Below are 14,507 nucleotides of genomic sequence, written 5' to 3' on the forward strand. Positions count from 1 at the left end.
CATCTTCTCTGTATGTGTATATGTATCTTCTTACTATATGTCCCATTCTATGCATTCGATGAAGTGGGCTGTAGCCCACGAAAGCTTATGCTCTAATAAATTTGTATGTCTCTAAGGTGCCACAAGTACTCCTGTTCTTCCTGCGGATACAGACTAACACAGCTGCTACTCTGAAACCTGACAGTAAGCTAAATTTTACTTGATTGTTGATCTAGCAGTTGCAGTTTTGTTCCTGATTTTCTCTAATCTTGAACTTTTGTCAAGTATTTATTGAAGATAACTTAACTGTTATAGCCTAGGATTTATTGAGTGTAGCCTCATTGTTATGTATGTTTTCCTTGGGATACATCAGCAATTTTTGTTTTCCTGAAAAGCCTTTAGAAATTTATTTTAAAACGTAAAAAATCCCATGTTATATTCTCTGGGACCAAATGTGACTGGACTTGGTCTTCCACTTTTTTGCTGCAGCCAGGAATACTTTCATAGCAGAATCATTGACACTCCAACAGCTTCCTCTTTCAAACCTAGTATTGTCCCCCACGCTGGTGAAGGATGATTGTCTTCTACACAAAGTGAGCCACAAAAACAATTTATTTTCTATTTGGGCTCCAAACACTGGTACTGACAGAGAGACAGCTAGAAACAGAGGGCAGCTCTTTACTTCAGAGTACAACGATGACATGAAAGCATAATTGGGGGAGTTTTGACTTACCCCTATATCTCTAAAGAATAAAAAGCTTACATTCTCTTCTGTGTTCAAATGGTTCATGACTGCCTTAGAGGAGAAAGCTAGAATCCTGTCTTTTTCTTTCCAGTCTCCCAGGCCAACAGTAGGTCATACCTCAGCTCCAGTTCAAGAAGCGCACTTGTCAGGCTCCCTCCCCATCCAGTATGGATGATGCAAACCTGGACAACAGGAGGCTAATCTTGGAAAATTGGAAGTAGATATCCAAGTCAAAAGTTTCAAAGATAGAGGACGAAGGGACCTCTCCCTCCAACAAAAGGAAATTCAGATATCTTTGAAAAGCTTAAGTACAAAAGGAAAACTACTTCTCATTCCTTCACACTCACCCTTTTTAGGAGAAGGGGCGGGTGGGGGGGAGTGGTAGTTCACCAGTGTGTATATATCACATTTTCTAAGGGGACTGGAAAATTCCTGTTTCTGACTTCCCACCCAGCAGACTCAATGTTTTTTCCCACGAACGCATGTAGAATCCTAGTTCTTTCGAATTCCTATGGGAAGTGAGGAAGTCAAATTCTGTAAGTGGTACTTATTGACCACAACTTCCACCAAGGAATTGAAGGGTACACCCTTTTGTGGGATTTGTCCACTTCTTTCATACAGCAACTTGAAAGGCAATATTAAAGGTTGATGTCCACTCTGTGGCTTCCAGTGACATAAAATGAATCAAGGCTGTCCTTCTGGAGAAGGATCTTAGAGGGCAGCAGTTCACTAGGTGTTCCATGGTTTCGATGTCTTCTCCACATTCGCATATCTAGCTGTCCTTCATTTTCCTTTTATGCAGTAATTGCAACAACTGTGAAGTTCTAATGCAGTTCGCTGTGATCCGTAGCTTACATGGCATGGTAAATCCAGGTGATTGTCCTGTAGCATCCGTAATCAGGTCTTGATTCTTGACCCTGTTGTTTTCCTCTGCCATATGTCTTTGGGTGACAGTCCTGAGGTTTTAAGTGCTTTGTAAAGCAGTCACCTCAACAGGCGATATGTTAAGTTTTATACCTTTCAAAGGAACAAAGCTGTCTGTCTTGGTGTTGAAGGAGGATGCTACCACAGCAACCTGTATTAAAGACACTTCCATAGCTGAGGAGAGGAAATTTTCTCCCAAAGATGTGGCCAATAAAGGTCCAAAGCATTTTTATGGCAGAAGTGAGAGGTATCCCTCCTGGTCTCACCTGCTTCTCAAGCACAACCATCACAAGAATCCACCCAAGATACTAATGGCATGCCACAAGACAAGGGAGATTTGGCTGTTTCTAATACCAAATGACATCCTGAGAAGGCAAGTTCAATGAGGAACTAGCCTGCACACTATCAAATCACAGCTTCATAGTAAGTCACAAAACAAGCAGCTTCATACCTGTTTAGTCCCCATAACACCTGGGAGCAGTAAAAATAATCTACAAAGGCAGGCTTCCTCTCCCAAGAGAGTTCACCAGAGTCAGGACTTGATGGTTTATTCATTATCATATGGGTGCCCCTCAGGATGTGATTGCTGTGCAAATACCCCCTGCGAGCCTATACAAAAATTCCTGATCTCTTAATTGGAACTGCCACAGAGGAATCTAGAGACATTACTGCTCTCTAACAAGAAAAGTTTGGAAAAAATCTGGCATGGTGGAACTGGGAGTCATTCCTGATAAGCTCCTTTTTGTAACATCATCATGAAGAGATTTTAGTGCATCTTTACGGGGCCCATGGTCATCACAAAAATTCCCCTATAGCAGCAACAGATTGGAGCTCAGGGCAATTGTTCTAGCAATGCTACATTTAATCCACTGTTCAGAGGTAAAATATGTTAACGTTGAACTGTCACATCAGAATTATGTGAACAAGCCAGGAGGATCTAGAAGTAAATACCTCCTGAATGAGAGGGGAAGGAGAAGGCCCCAATGTAACCTGTTCCCTATACCACGTATCAATGAAGACTGCCTTTGTAGTAACTGTTACATCAGTCCCTCATGGCAGGTTCCCCTTAAACAGTGTTTCATAAGGACACTTATGCACAAGTCTTATCCCAATATCCAGAATTGTTTCAGAGTTCCATATGAACCAATTCATTCAACTACCATTTTTTTCCCAAGCCTCACTGACCCCAGAGGGAAGCTAAATTTTAAACACACTCAGTGCAGTCAGAGCATTATTAAATTACCTTAACAGTACAAAAATGGAGGAACGCACCTATATGGTTTGTGGCCTTTACTGAAAGGGTTAAAGGTCAGTCAGTGTCCTCACAGAGATTGACAGCTGTGTAAGGAGGAGTTTGCCAGGTTAGTTCTGTGTAGTCACATTAGCGTTCATTCCACTAGAGCTCAAGCAGCCTCTGCTGCCTGTTTGAAGAATGTCCCTATTCCTGAAATACAGCTGTCCTGCAATCATTGTTTAAGTAGGACTCCTAGTACCCACCTCCAAGCAGACAGACAACTGCTTGTTAGTCGCAAAGAGCAGAATCCATGTGGACAATTACTCACAGAAGAAAGAATGGTTACCTTACAATAACTGGTTCTTCAAGATGTATTGTCCACATGGGTTCCGTGACCTAGCCTTCTTCCCTGCTACAAGTCCTACTCCAATGGGACTCTGTATTGCGAAGGAACTGAAGGACAGTTGGGCCTGTTCTACCTTTATGACCTCAGATGGAAGTTTGGGGAGACATCTAGGATGCAGGTATTGCCCCAGCAGACACTGCTGGCCATGCACACCTGGATTGGAATTCATGTAGACAACAAATATTTAAGAATCACAGTTACTCTTGGGTAAGTAATCATTCTTTACCCTGCTGCTGTCCTGTGGATAAACAGAGGGCTTCATTCATTGCAGCTCTCAGGCCAACACCTTTCAACACCATTAATCCACACAATTTTTAAAAAGATAGTTTATTGGTATTTGGCAATATGGAAAATATGCAAACTAGCTCATTTAAATAACTTGCATAAGGTGTCACATGGAGCTTCATTAAACTTGGTAGCTATGCAAAACCTTCACTCCTTTCCAAGTTGTAGTCTTTCCTCTGCCAACTGTCCAAATAGAAGAACAAGGTCACTCACATTCTCTGTTGATATCATAAATGATTTTTTAAACTGCAGATAACAGACAAAAAGGGACACAGCAAAAAATAATGCTGTTACCCAATCAGGAATCAAGACCTTATGAAATGCAGAAGAAAAAACGGCCAGTCACCTCCCTTCCAAAGAAGCAGAATTGCTCCCACTTTGACCTTTTTGTTGGCTAAGTACTGATTGAAAAATCTCTGAAACCAAGACAGGGTCTTAAATCTCCTTCTTTCTTTGGTGTCAGAAATACATGGAATAAAATCCCTTCCTACTCTTTCACTGGTGGAATGGACTCAGTGGGGTTGTTTTTTTTTCCAGTGTGGAATGGATATTCAGCACAAGTTCCTCCTGATACTACTGAACATGTCTATGCTTTAGAAGGGGCAATTTGATAGGCATACCTGATAATAGATTTTGTAACTTTTGTACAAAGCTATAGCTCTTTCCATCTGAAGGGACGGTTGAGACCATGGGGTATAGAAGGCTTTTTAATGTCATTCCACTGCTTCCCTCAAGATCTTCTGCAATTAAAACTGACCTTTCAAAAGCCTTGCTGGTGGGGAGTGAGGGACTTTAGGGCTGTAATTCTGTGGGGATTCAGAGGCCTTAGTCTGTATATACCTGTAGACTTAACTCTTGCCTATGAAAGATCTATTTGATTATCTTATTCTTGGTCAATAAAACCTCTAATATTTCCCAGATTAGATTCCCAAATGTATGCTGCATCTTCTAAACAAGTGATCCTCAGATTGAGGCTTGAGAGCCAAAAGTGGCTCTTTAATGTGTCTCCTGTGGCTCTTTGCAGCACTTGATACTAAAACACTGTGTGATTTAATTAACTAGTCTGAGTTATTAACCAATAAGATGTGTTTATTATATTATTAACGAATTGTAGTTGATAAAATAATATTTGGTCAGTCATTTTGCTGTGAGAATAATATGTGTGTGAATGAAACAATGAATTCACAGTACCATGGTTCTTTTGGGTAATGTTGATTGCTAATTTGGCTCCTGAACCACTGAGGTCTGAGTATCACTGTCCCAAAGGAAACCATGTAATGTATCTATGCGCACACTTCCATCTCACACCTTTTGCCACAGGCATCAAAAACCACTTTCACTTTATGCCAGACTGTTGCTAATTCACCTCATTAGTAATGTTAATACTTCATTAGATGACTGGACAGTGTTGATGTGCACTAAGTAGCTGCCATATTTCACGCAGTGCAGCTGCAGTTCTTGTGATATTAGAAATGCTTTGTGTATCTTGAGTTGGATAAAAACCACTGTAGTGACACCTGAGTTACGATTGAAAGTCAAAGCCTATCATAAACCCTATTTTGTTTCTCCCCCGCACACACATAATCTTTTTGAAAGTAAATTTTCCTCTTTCTTGACCAAAGGCTAAAGCAGATGTTACAATGCAAAGCTGATTTGGGGTTTATTTGGGTTTTTGTGTCTTGTTTGTACATGTGCAGATTCCTGAACGTTTGAAAGGTCTTATTTCTTTTGGCAGTGTCAGTACGGATTTTAGCCCTTTATAAATTTATGTTTTGTTTTTCTAAACGTTGAATTTGTCATGTACATGTTCCCCTCTATGCCCTCTACTGAATGTTTGAACAAACTAACTTAAGAATGCAAAAATTGTTAAGTTGTTTTGAGCCAGTGTCTGTGGTTAAAGTCACAAGTAGTAATTTTCCTTCATACAGTAGTGTTGCTTTAGATTTCAGTGGTGGTTTTCAGGAATCCTAAGGTAAGGCAACTAAGTGTTTACATTTGACTAATGTATTGAGTCTTAGGAAACTGGCTAAACCCCAAGTGTGTGATATCTGCTAATGGGCTGATTCTTTAGGGTTTGTGGGTGGCTAGGAAACATTCCCTCGTATGTTCGTTTCAATCATCTGGAGCCTTAAAAGTTATCCTTAGTCATGCAGCACAAACAGATCAATTTAAATTTTCATCTTGCAACACTAACTCATTTGAAAATGTGGTGGTCTAGGAGCTTTTTTACCTGGTGGGAAGACTTTATAGTCAGCTACTGGGCTGATCAAGTTAGTCTAATAATACAGGAGGTTGTTCCAAATTATCTTTTTTCTCTGAAGATCATGCCGCCATGTCCAATTTGTCTTTGGTTTGCAGTAGGTCAAAAGCATATTCGGTTCATAGCAACATCATGCAGCACCAGAAGGAGTGTGCTAAGGGAGTGGGAGAGAGGTAGGGCAGCAGCCTTCATGATGGTGAGAAATACACACCTCCTTGCAAGGCAGGGACAGAGATTCTGCTCAGTTTACAGAAACCCACGCTGGGGAAGCATGGCGCTTCCAAAAACAAAAGATGGGAAGTACATAGAGCAGGGCTTGGTTTTCTTTTGTGGTTGTGTAGCCTGGTACTGTGTCACTCAAATCAGATTCCAGAAGGATCTATTAAGGTGAGGGGCTCTTAGACAGGCTATGCAGGGAGCTACACCACTGTCCCTCTGGTTCTGGAACAATTCCTCTCTCCACCTCCTCTCGCACTCTGTATGACCTAATTCTGCAGGTGCACATTATCTCTGGTGCTGCTGTGCCATGACTCTAATTGCAAGGATTCTATCTGGGGAATGGAGTCCCTATCCTCAAAACAATGAACCAGGAATTTGATTTGAATAAGGAAACCAGTATTATCCCTGAAGGTACTCTGTCTCTTTGCTTCACTGCACAGCTTCTGACTACTGTCTTCCGCAGCTTCTCCTGCCTAGTTTCCTGCTATACATTTAGAAGAACAGTGTGTGTGTCTTTCTGGCTCTTCTGCAAGTTTTAAACTATTCTAACTTGCATTTTATGTCCTTGTGTCTCCCATGTTTCCTTTCCACTTGTTACCAAAGTGCTTAATAAAACAAAACACTTTACTCCCTGCCACAAACAGTTACACACACCTGTCCGATGAGCAGTGCTCAGTCTCTTGGTCCTGGGGAGTTAAGTTCTTGGGGATAGCTGCTTTTTCCTTTGTCTTTTTCCTCAGCTTTAGTTTGGCCTCTTGAGTAAGATGGAGGAAGGGGAGGATTCCAACCTTGGGCCTCATTTTACCCCCTCCCTTCTGCTTGAGGAGGGAGTCTGCCCTTTGCTGTAGCTGGACCCTGCATATCTAACAGATTTCAATTTTGGACTTCTCACAAGGGCACTTCAGGGTGAGACATCTTATTCTCGTTTCTATTTCTGCCTCCTCATTCAAGTCAGTCTGGACTTAGTAGCATCTGGAACCTATTCCCTACTTCAAGTCTTCCATGGAAAGGGAGTCCTCCATCTCAGTCACAGGGCCCAACAGCGTAGATTTGGATTTTGCCCATCCATGCATTATGTCAGAGTTGTCTAGTCTATTGGTTAGGATTACAGTCCTACAGCGTATAGCCTGGTTGAAGACTGCCTAAGAACTTTAATCTAAAGAAGCATGAACAGCAGAGTTTTTAAGTACTTCAGGGAAACTGGTAATTTGTAAGATGACCCAATGGCAAGCCAGTTTGCAAGGCCAAAGAGACTCTTCTAAAATTTGCTACAGTCTTACAAATTATTTTATCATTTCAGTGAATTAGTTTTGCCTTAAGATGAAGATGGTAGCCTGCTGTATCCCCAAAGGAAGGCCAAAGTCTGCAATAATTTCTTTCAGCCTCTCAGAGGAACCTGAGCATTGTAATGGCAAGTACATAATCAAAGTGTTCTCCAAGATGATTGCTGTCTGTCACAGCAGGATGCAGCCAGTTTTTTTTGCTATTCCCATACCTGAGATACTTTTTCCATTGCCATTCCAAAGAGGGCCCATGTGCATTCTTGCTTCTTCAGGCTTGTTCTTATTTTTCTTCTTGTCTGATTCAAGAAAGGTATCTCAGTCAATCATCGCCAAGTCTGTGTTTCAGCTCTGCTATTTCTCAAGGAGACAAAGGCACAACTGCAAACAAGCCCAGTGAGAAGGAAATCCAGGAAGAAAAATAAGATGCCGATATGTCTCCATCAGGAGCTCTTTAATAACCTGAAAATCAAAAAAGAATCCTACAAAAAAGTGGAAACTTGGATGCATTGCTAAAGAGGAGTACAAAAGATTAGCCAAGCATATAGGGACAAAGTCAGAAAGGCTAAGGCACAAAATGAGTTACAGCTATCAAGGGCCATAAAAGGCAATAACGAGGTCCTTTAAATACATTGGGAGCAAGAGAAAGATAAAGGAAAGTATAGGTCCACTACTTAATGGGGAAGAGAGCTAATAAATGGATGACATCAAGAAGGCTGAGGTATTCAATGCCTATTTTGCTTCAGCCATCACTAAAAAGGTTAATGGTGACCAGATAGTCAACACAATTAATGTTAACTAGGGCGGTCAAGTGATTAAAAATTAATTGTGATTAATCATGCTGTTAAATAATAATAGAATACCATTTATTTAAATTTTTGGATGTTTTCTACATTTTCAAATATATTGATTTCAATTTCAACACAGAATACGAATATTTACGTGCCAGATGCGCTAAAGATTCATATGTCTCTTCATATTTCAGTCTTCGTTCCAGAGGACATGTATCCATGCTGATGATGCTCGTTCAAAAAATAATGCATTAATTAAATTTGTGACTGAACTCCTTGGGAGAGAACTGTATGTCTCCTGCTTGGTTTTAGCCGCATTCTGCTATATATTTCATGTGACAGCAGTCTCAGATGATGACCCAGCACACTTTCATTTTAAGAACACTTTCACTGCAATTTTTGACAAAATACAAAGAAGATACCAATGTGAAATGTCTAAAGACGGCTACAGCACTCGCCCTAAGATTTAAGAATCTGAAGTGCCTTCCAAAATCTGAGAGGGACGAGGTGTGGAGCATGCTTTCAGAAGTCTTAAAGAGCAAACTCTGATGCAGAAACTACAGAATCCAAACCACCAAAAAAGAAAATCAATCTTCTGCTGGTGGCATCTGACTCAGATGATGAAAATGAACATGTGTTGGTCCACACTGCTTTGGATAGTTATTGAGCAGAACCAGTCATCAGCATGAACGCATGTCCTCTGGAATGGTGGTTGAAGCATCAAGGGACATCTGAATCCTTAGCACATCTGGTATGTAAATATCTTGCGATGCCGGCTACAACAGTGCCATGCGAATGCCTGTTCTCACTTTCAGGTGACATTGTAAACAAGAAGTAGGCAGTATTATCTTCTGCAAATGTAAACCAACTTGTTTGTCTGAGTGATTGGCTGAATAAGAAATAGGACTGTTTGGACTTGTAGGCTCAAAAATTTTACATTGTTTCTCTTTTGAATGTAGGGATTTTTTTGTACATAATTCTACATTTGTAAGTTGCACTTTTATGATAAAGAGATTGCACTACAGTACTTGCATGAGGTGAATTGAAAAACACTTATCATTTTTACAGTGCAAATATTTCTAATAAAATTATATAAAGTGAGCACTGTACACTTTGTATTCTGTGTTGTAATTGAAATCGATATATTTGAAAATGTAGAAAAACATCCAAAAATTTTTCATAAATTTCAATTGGTATTCTATTGTTTAACAGTGCAATTAATCACAATTAATTTTTTTGAGTTAATCGCATGAGTTAACTGCGATTTATTGACAGCCCTAATATTAACAACAAGGGGGAAGGAATGCAAGACAAAATAGGGAAAGAAGAGGTTAAAAGTATTCAGATAAAATGGTTTTATCAAGTTGGCAGGGCCTGATGAAATTTATCTTAGGATACTTACGGGACTAGCTGAAGCAGTCTTGGAACTGATAGTTACCTTCAGGAACTCATGGAAGACTGGAAATGGGCAAACAAAGTATCTATCTTTAAAAGCAGGCAGGGAGGGAGAGGGAAAGAGGACTGGGGAATTATAGACCAGTCAGGCTACCTTCAATACCTGGAAAGATACTGGAAGAAATTATTAAACAATCTGTAAGAATCTAAAGGGTAACAGGGTAATAAGTAATAGCCAGCATGGACTTGCAAGAACAAATCATGCCAAACCAACCTAATTTACTTCTTTGACAGGATTACTGGCCAAGTGTATGGGAGGAAGCAGTAACCGTAATATATCTTGATTTTTAGTAAGGCTTTTGACACAGTCCCACAAGCAAATGGAAAATGTGGTCTAGATTTTGTAGTTAAATAACTATAAAATGGATGCAAACTGGTTGAAAGAACGGACTCAAAGAGTAATCAATGGTTTGCTGTCAAACTGGTGTGGATGCATGTAGTGGGCCTGGGTCCAGTACTGTCCTGGGTCCAGTACTATTCAATATTTTCATTAATGTCTTGAATAATGGAGTCAAGAGGTTGCAAGCACTTTGGAGGGGACAGGTTTAGAATTCAAAATGACCTTGACAAATTAGAGAATTGGTCTGAAAGGGACGAGATGATATTCAGTAATCGTAAGTGTAGTACTTTGCATGGAGGCAGGAAAACTCAAATGCACAACAACAAAATCAGGAATAACTGGCTAGGTGGTAGTACTGCTAAAAGGATATGGGAGTTATAACAGATCACAAATTGAACATGAATCAACAGAGTGATGCAGCTGCAAAAAAGGCCAGTAGAATTCTGGGGTGTATTAGCAGGAGTGTCACATGTAAGATATGGGAGGTAATTGTCCTCCTTTATTGGGCCCTGGCAATTCTGGAATATTTTGTCTAATTTTGTGCACCACACATGAGGAAAGATGTGAATAAATTGGAGAGTCCAGAGGAAAGCAATAAAAATGATAAAAGGTTTAGAAAACCTGACTTATGAGGAAAGGTTAAAACAAACTGGGCATGTTTAGTCTTGAGAAAATAAGACTTAGGGAGGACTTGATAAGTCTTCAAATATGTTAAGGGCTGTTATAAAGAGGACTGTGATCAGTTGTTCTCCATGTCCACTGAAGGTCTGACAAGAAGTTATGGGCTTAATCTGCAGCAAGGGAGATTTAGGTTAGATACTAGAAAAACTTTCTAATGATAAGGGTAGTTAACTTCTAGAATAGGCTTCTAAGGGAGGTTGTAGCATTCCTATCATTGGAGGTTTTTAAGAATAGATGAGACAAACACCTGTCTGGGATGGTCTAGGTTTACTTTGCCCTGCCTCAGTGCAGTGGTAGAGGTCCTTTCCAGCCCTACATTGTTATGAGTCAAAAGTAAAGAAATAGGACTGGAAACCAATGTCCAAGTAATTATTTGTTCCCTTCTTTTGCAGAGACCTGAACATCAAGCAAAGATGCTTCAAGTTGGTACTATCCTTTGTTTCCAAGGACTGAGACACTAGAGGTTGGATTGTTTGGACTCCCAGATCATGGAGCATTCATCTGTATATTTAGATATTGGACACTGGGTACATTGTACTATGGTATGTATAACTACCATTGGGGCTGTCCTCCTGGAATCAGCCCACATACTGACTCAGGTCTTGCCTCTACTCTGATAAAGGTGTTTCTTTGTTTTTGATGGCAGTGTCCATTCCAGGGGTTAACTCCTGCCTCTCCACCAGGCAGGCGGAGGGGGTTGGGTTTAGTCAGGGACAAAGGCGTTGTCCCAAGAATGTAGTCTAGAATCCGGGAACCACCCTACCCACCTCTAGGTGCCCTCACTTAGCAAGAGACAGTAATTTATCTTAATATAGAATTTTTCCAAAAGCAGGTACAATAACTTGTAAAGTATAGGAACTTACCTCTGGGAGTTTTGGTTTTGGGTTTTTTTCAAGACAAAGTTGGTTAGTTGATGCCTCCTTGAGTATTATTCTAGCGATGCAATTGGAGTTTCATATTTATTTAACCTGTTGTTTCATTCACTCTCTATTACAGCACAGGAACTGTCTCTGCCTGGATTCAGTTGAGTTCTGAAATTTTCTCTCGCAGATTTGGGAGTTTTCAAAAAGTTAAGTTTGTTTGCTTCAAAGTGTGTAACAAAGACCACCATGACCACAGAAGTTTAGATTAGTGCCCCATTAGCCTACATCAGGTCAAACCACTACCTCCAAAATTGCTAGATGCCATTTTTTGTGGGGCAGGCCAATTTCTGGGCACAGAACACAGAAACTTACTTTGATAGCCCTCCCCCCCCTCCCCCATTATCTTTTCAATATGGCATTACCAGTTGGATCCATCCTGATCTGTTGATGTTATTTGTCTGATAAGTGTTCCCAGTGCCAATGTAAGGTAAGCCCATCTTGTTTGGCTCATGCCCCATTCACTACCTGTAATTACTGCTGTTGGGAAGGATGGATGAAGAGGGATGTATCACAATAGAAGATTACTCACTGGTAATGATTGTCTCATAGTCCTCATCCATCCTCCACTTCAGGCTTGTGGCTTGACATTTGTTCTCTTATCTATTATTCTGTATTTGAATGGACAGATCAGTGTTTATATGTTAGTCTTGGTAAACGTTTATTTGCCTCTTTGCTTCTGGTCAGCGAAGCCATACTGCTGGAAGAAGAGAGGACTCTGGCAAATAAAATTATTGGTGAGTAATTTTCCCTTAGTAATCTTTGGGTATATTTTGAAGTGCTTTGATAGAGTACACACTAATTTTTATAATAGGATGTGATCCTTTTCAAAATTTGACATTTGTTTCCATATGATATTTGGCATTATCCTTTCTATTGTTTGCTATATTCTGTAGTTATCAACAGCTTAACCTCCAGTAGGTGTTTGTAATTTTTTTCTGCATTTCTTCTTTATAATGAGCCATCATTTTGCCATGACTATTATTTAGGTAGAAAGTTCGACATTTCTACCTTTTCCAATTTACATTCAAAAGCACTAAGCATAACTTATGGGGATAATATTAGTGTATGATCTCATCTATAAACCTCCATACCCAGTTTATTTGAATATACTGATGTTCACACAGCACCAGGGTATTGAGACCCTTTCTAGCTAGGACAATGAGGGTGTAGGTGTGGCCTACTTCAGTAAATTAAATACAGCTTTGTTCTTGTAATTTTCATTGGGGATGGACATAACCTTCCTGAGGACCAAAGAGCAGCCACTGTGGAGCAGATCAGCAGCAGAGGCAAATGACCATAGCAGGTTGTTGACCATATTTGCTGTGGATCTGTGTGGAACAACCAGTATATGTATATGGACAGGGATGGTGTCCCTAGCCTCCCTTACCAGAAGCTAGGAATGAGTGACAGGGGACAGATTACTTGATGATTACCTGTTCATCCCCTCTGGGGCATCTGGCATTGGCCACTGTCAGAAGACAGGATACTGGGCTAGATGGACCTTTGGTCCGACCCAGTATGGCCACTCTTATGTACTATAGCATCCATGTGCTCTGACAGAGCCAATTTCCAGTATGGTGCACAATAAAAAAGACAGGCAGAAAGAATATCTTTCTCCTATCTCCAGCAAACTTTGGGCCTAAGCACTCACTCAGACTTCAAAGGGCTTCCTTACATAATGCCTGGACCAGTACTTGGTTTGGAAATGATGTCCTAAATGGACATTATCGGTCTACGCGGAAGTGATTTTAAGGTCAGGCTTGACAAAGCCCTGGCTGGGATGATTTAGTTGGGGATTGGTCCTGCTTTGAGCAGGGGGTTGGACTGGACCTCCTGAGGTCACTTCCAACCCTGATATTCTATGATGGGAGAGAGATGCTTTTGCACTATGAGTGGGGCTTGAGATAAGTTCCCAGATCCCATTGCCTTTCTGACATGCTTTTAAACATGTTACACTTGTTCTTCCTCCAACATGGCTGGGATGGGTTCTATTTGCTCCTTCAAGGGGGAAGAAATTGAATAGTTGTCATGGGTCCCTTTATCCTTATACCATTCCAATGCCATCATCCTCTGTAGTCACAACCAGTAGATGAAAGGTGACTTAATTCAGATCCTTGCATTAGCAGTGACCCTGGAAGTGTGCTTCACAGCACATTTAGCAAGAGCCATGGCTAAATACCAGCAACTCATAAAACATTTACCTCTGTGATTGGATGTGTAACATACGAACATTAAACACTTCACACAAAAGGGAACAAAACTCTTCCCTACCCTCTTATGCCAGCTTTCCTACCCTGTTCACACACCCAAATATGACAGTATAGCCACCTTGTTTGCACTAAATACCTGAATTAGACTCCTAGAATATTACTTTACCAATCCAGCACTACAGGAATTCAAGCCCTTGTTGCAGAATCTTGAAAGAATTTACAAGACCAAACCCATTCCATCTCTGCATGTTTATCTTAACCTTTATGACAGAGTTGGTGCTATGCTATAATGAAAACAAAGGAACAGTCAGTGGGACCTACGTGAACAATCAAGAGTTCATAAGTACTAGGTTAGCCTTTGTATACCAGTGATGAAGAACTGACTGAGTGGGAGGGAAAGAGCTCTACTTTATTTTAATGTGACTGGCTGGCTGTTTTATGTAACTGGTAATAGTTTTATTGGAAAGTTAGAGGAATACCACAACCTCTATCAGATCTTTCATACAGCTGAAAGATGAAGCAGCCAGTCATTCATCTCCAACATCCACAGGGAGAGGATGGCCTGTCACATTTTTCCATATAAAGAAATGAATACAGCTTACCCAAACTGAACAATCCACCTATATGATGATGTGTAACTAGAGCATGGATTAGTAGTAGTCTATTGAAAAAAGCCTAGAAAAGTTTTTTCGACAAGTTAGCTATATCGTTTCTCCAGAAAGATGTGCCATTGCGGTTTTTAATAGAATGGGGGCAGGAAAGTCAAAAACTTAGT

The sequence above is a fragment of the Eretmochelys imbricata genome, chromosome 4 (genome assembly GCF_965152235.1).
Source record: "Eretmochelys imbricata isolate rEreImb1 chromosome 4, rEreImb1.hap1, whole genome shotgun sequence".
NCBI lineage: Eukaryota > Metazoa > Chordata > Testudines > Cheloniidae > Eretmochelys > Eretmochelys imbricata.